The sequence below is a fragment of the Henckelia pumila genome, unplaced genomic scaffold, assembly GCF_033568475.1.
Source record: "Henckelia pumila isolate YLH828 unplaced genomic scaffold, ASM3356847v2 CTG_466, whole genome shotgun sequence".
Taxonomy (NCBI): Eukaryota; Viridiplantae; Streptophyta; class Magnoliopsida; order Lamiales; family Gesneriaceae; genus Henckelia; species Henckelia pumila.
The window spans coordinates 3,887,391-3,893,390 of record NW_027331833.1 but is presented as its reverse complement, the minus strand read 5'-3'; positions in this window follow the sequence as shown (position 1 = coordinate 3,893,390).

The following is a 6,000-nucleotide window of genomic DNA, read 5'->3' as shown; positions in this document are numbered from 1 at the left end:
TAAAACCAAAGGGTGATGCTTCGGTGTTGCATTTATGTTGTCAAGTGTTCTTGAGTAAAAGACAGCAAATATTAGAAGTCTAAATTTGCTAGTTTTAGAAATCACTCAAATGAAAAGAACAATTAACTAACAACTATATATTTTTTGATATATCTACATAGGGGTATTCATCGATCGGTTCGGTTTTAATTTGTTGAATTTCGGTTCGGTTTTCCGGTTTCGGTTTATAAAAAATGTAATCCGAAGTCAAACCGTTCTACTTTGGTTCGGTTCGGTTTTTGTACTATAATGAACCGGTTTATACGGTTCAGTTTGGTCGGTTTAATAATAATACATAACACAATAAAGTTATAGTCATATAATGAAGAAACAAAAAATAACAAATAATACAAGGACAAACATCGAACCACATTCTTATAATAATTTTAAAAAAAACAACACAAATTTTGATACGGTTATTTCGATTTTGATACAATTATTAAAATTAATAATATAAAATATATTGTAAAATATAATATGTTTTTTTACATGATTTCTTAGTAAAAACTTCAAAAATAAAGTTTAAATAACTTACAAAAACAACAATCAACTAATCAACTATAAATTACATAAACAACAATAATAATTAAATAAACAACAATCAACAAAACATTATTCAAAATGATTATTCATTCACTAAATACCATCTCATAACATATATAATATAAATAAAATTATTAATTTAATTCAATTTCGGTTTTTTCGGTCGGTTCGGTTTTGACATATATAATCCAAAATCGAACCAAATAAACTCCGATTTTAATATTTATATCCGAATTACAAAATACGATTTTTGGTTCCGTTCGATCTTTGATTTTTCCGGTTTGGATTTCCGATTTTTTCGATTTTATCCGAAATATGAACACCCCTATATGTACACATATATATATATATATATATATAATATATATATATATAAGTTTTCAGATTTCCAACAAATTCTTTCTTACTTCATCCTGACCACTATAGTGGTGAAAAAAATAAAAAACAAAAACCATTAAAACCCACCATCGAGTTTTAGTGGTCGGACATGAAGTGGGGAGGAATTGTTGGGGAGCTAAAAACTTTTATTTATATATATATAGTTTTGTTATAGTGCCCACCAACCATGTCCAACTTCGTGTCCATCATGTATAATAATTGAGTTGACCAATACAATAGGTGAGTTGACTTGTACATGGTGGGCATGGAGTTGGGCATAATTGGTGGACAGCATAACAAAACTATATATATATAATATATATATATATATATATATATATATATATATATATAATATATATATATATATATATATCATTCATGACATATAAAATACAATACACGTCCTTTAGGCATTAGGGATATATATATATATATATATCATTCATGACATATAAAATACAATACACGTCCTTTAGGCATTAGGGATATATATATATATATATATATATATATATATATATATATTCATTCATGACATATAAAATACAATACACGTCCTTTAGGCATTAGGGTCTTCTTATGCACATCCGCGGTGAAATTCCCTCACTTCTCTATAAGTGAGTCTATCATATCTATACTATCGGGGGCGGATCTATGTATGGACTGAAAATTTTTATAAGTCTTATTAATATATATAAATATTTTGTTATTATATGTATATATAAAAATATTAGTCATAAATTTCAATCCATGGTAAGGTAGCTTAGTTGGCAAGTCATTCAAATATTTTTTCGATAGATTGATTTCTAGTTCGATTCAACTTTCATTTTCATTTTCAATTTTGTTTTTAAATTTTAAAATATCGGTCTCGATTGGGTTAATGTACAATATTTTGTAATTGAACCAATTTCATTCTCAATATGGTCTCCATTTGGTTAATAGGTCTACACATAATATTTTTTAATTGAATCAATTTCATTCTCTATTATTGAAAATTACTTAACTTCTGTCTTTTGATTTATCGATAAGCGTTAAAATCTCTTGGAAAACCAAAATCCACATTTTTTAATTTTATTTTCATTAAATTTTTTCCTACTCAAAATTATCTACAAACTTAGTTAAAATGATTTTCTGGAATTTAAATTAAAATTTTAAAATAAAATATAAAATAAGACGAAATTTTTTTATAAGTTTCATTAAGTTTAAATGTGAATTCTCTAGTTAAAATGACACAAAAAAAGTTTATAAGTTTTATTAATTTAAAATATGATTCTCTAGTTGTGACGGATTTCCGTGGTCCTTGAAAATTTTAAAAATCATTTTTTTTACACGATTCAAGCTTTGTGTCATCTGATTCTCAATATTTTTAAATAATTTTCACGCTCAGTACAAGGTTTACCTGACTAGCGTAGTTTGCAGGCTATTGCGTTAGTCCGTGGGTTTACCCAAAACGCATCGAAAGGTAGCGGCTGCGGGTTCCCACGCCACAAAAAAAAAGAAGAAAATGGCGACCATTACTGAAAATTATAGTTTTACACACTGTCGTCACCTAATAGATGGCTCACCCGAACTTGATATCATGGATCCGCCCCTGTATACTATGTTATATATAATAGATGAGATCTTATATTAACCGTTTTGATGTGTCAAATCACACCAAAACTTTTTCACATTTTATTACCCTTAAACACATTTTTTTAATTTATATCTCAAATGACTAATGTATCCTCATTTTTCTCTAACATCATTATCTTATTTTTTATTTATCTTATTTTTAAAATTTCATTATCCGTTTTTATTAAACTATCAAAATACATTTTTACAAATTCTCTTTACTTTTTAAAAGCTCACATGTTTTTTTCTATTATAAATTTTTATGTTTTTTCCCAAATAATTGAATTATCAAGCACGTGAAAAGCACGTGTCATAGTTGCTTAGTTTTCATGAAGGTTGTCTCCATGTGTCGATTCAAGGATCAAGACTAATGAGAATAGTTAAAACATACCAAAGTTAAGTATTGGGCTAATGAAGGTTGTCTCCATGTGTCGATTCAAGGATCAAGACTAATGAGAATAGTTAAAACATACCAAAGTTAAGTATTGAGCCCAAAATAAAGTTTAGTATCTACTATCTATCACATCCAACAACACAAGAATTCAAAGGAAACAGTAATAAATTCATATTTTTCTAAGGAATCAAAATCATACACATTGAAATTCGATAGCTACAGATATGTCAATGTCATGTCTCGAATTTGTATCTTAAGGCCCGTAGAGTTGTCAAAAAAAAAAAAAAAAAAAAAAAAAAAAAAAAAAACAAACTAACTAAGAACTCGTCACAAGACTCACAACTCACTATTTGACAAGTTGGACTGTCATTTGGGTGGGGTGAAAATTTCCCAACCCATCCCTACATGTGGGGGGTGAGACGGGCTAACCTAGCGGATATAGACATTTTTAGTTATATAAGACGAGTCAAGATGGGTTAGATCGCAACCGATCATCAATGACGAAGTCAGGATTTCAACTCTGTTTGGGTACTACAATATTCACTCGTTTTCGACTAAATTTTGAAAATTTTTATACTCTCTATCGGTCTTGTTTTTTTTTTTTTTCTTTCCAAGTAGTCCCTTAGAATTGTGTTGAAATCCTTTTGTTTTAAAAATTGAGTCATCGAGCTCATGCATGGTTCGTTGCAATGGTCGCTGTGACTACTATTTCAATTCTAATATCATTTAACAAAACGGTTGCGACGCGGATTTTTAAAATAACTTAAAAAAGTTAAACTTTAAAAAAAATATGTAGAATTCATTAATATTAAAAATATAATATACACGAATTATTTACATTAATGTATAATGTCTTCCAAAATACATAATATATGCAATTCTACCATATACCATCTAAAAATATTAAACCTTGAAGTCCACATTCTTTAAATAAAAACATTCAATATTAATTAATTTAAATAAACTCATACATGTAAATAAATCAACATTTAGAAGAAAACTTAGTTAAGGTAAATTTAGTCCAACATTACAATTACGAACTAAAAAATTAAAAAAAATATAATTATTTAATATAATATAATATAATGATTTTAATTATTATTAAACATAAAATAATGGTTTTGATTTATATCTACCAAATAATCAAATGAGCACTGATTATTTTCTAAATAATAACCATTTTTCAACATTAGATCGATAAATTTTAATATAAATTATAAACAAAGGGAAAAAAAACAAATGGAAAATAATATTATACAAGATTAAATTGTTTGTAAATCTTATTTAATTAATTAAAAAAAAAGGAATATGAAACAAAAAAAAAAACAAGTTGGTTCAGTTATTTTTTCTCAAGTACAATTCCTTTTAATCTTTCACACACGTTCTTATCATTTTACGTATACAAATAACAAATATGAACGGGAGAAATCCGCCTCGCTTTCTTGCTAGGCGTCGTCCGCCTAATCTTCTGCCTAGGCGGTTACTATTTTTTTATAATAAAAACAAAAAATTAAAAATCAAAAACTAAAAGAGAGAGACACGACGCGAGAAACAAGCACAGAAAAGAAAGCAAAGCAAAAAATTAACTCACATGTTACGTATGAAGACTTGATATCTATTAATATCTATATTGTCTTTGTTGTTGTTGTTGTTGTTGTTAAACTTTTTGATGAAAATAATACATCTTAATTTTGGTGATAATAAGCAGATCAACCGGATTAAATAAAACAAAACCAAGAACAAATTATATAAGCTCAAATCGGTCTGATATCAAGACAGTCTATTGATCTGGATGCGTTTAAAAGGGCCGAATATCTCTCAACAGAAGTACTCGTAAAATCAGATGAGGCTAGATCAAAGCCAGAACAGATCAATCTATACAATCCAATCTCAATCCGAGTTGTTAGACTAAAAGACAAAATGAGTTGTTGGTAATATAAACGTTATCTTCTGTACTCGACAAAGATTCAAAATGCTCCACTATATTTGGAAAGGGTACAAGAAAACGTGGCATATTCTTATTGAATGTCGGACATATCATAGACAAAAATTTTATCGGATTTTTTTTTAAACGATGAAGAAGATCAACTATAAATATTTGATGATACTCAGAGAATCATAACTCTTGCTCTTGCAATTCAAAACTTTAAAGATCATCAAGTCTTCATAAGCAAACTTTTGAGATCATACAGACAGACAAAAAGAATATCAAAGATAAACTCAGAATTCAAGCTTACTGCTTTATAAGATCGATTGATTGGATCACTCTGTGATATCCAGATCAGCTTGTTGAATCATATCACTTATTGAATTCAAGATGTAACTCAATCAGAGATTGATCTGATTTGAGAAGTTGATACTAAGAGTTTCTGTCAAGGGTTGATTGGATCTGATTTTCACAAGTTGTTGTGTAAATCAAATTTTTCAATTAAAATTCTTCTGGAAACAGAAGAAGGGGAGACGTAGAATTTTAACCTTCGAACTTTCATAAAAATCTTTTGGTCCTTACTTTTACTTATTGCATTTACTTACTTGATATGCCTTAGTAATTCAGTTCAATTTTGCAAAGAAGAAATATTTCGTATGACCAGATCAGTTCTTTCGAGCAAACTCTGTTTAAGCAAAGATATTCAAACTCAAACTGAATTTGAGCTGATAAATCAGCCTAAGTATTTAAAATTATTTTAAGTGTGTATTCACCCCTCTCTACACACATTTTCGATCCTAACAAGTGGTATCAGAGCGAGTTATTTTCTTAAACTTGAACTGCTCTTGATAAGCTATGACATCATTTACCAAAATTCCTATGTCCTCAAAAGAAGATTATGATGATTGAAAAATTCGTATATAGGAACATCTATCTGTTCAAGATGATGATATGTGGTATATCATCACAGATAGACCAATGAAAATCATGAAAGTCAATACTGAAGTTGCTGTCATCGAAGGTGGACCTCAGATGATTGAAAAGCCTAGATTAGAATAGACAACTGAGGAAAAAAATAAAGCAAACTTGGACAATGTGGCAA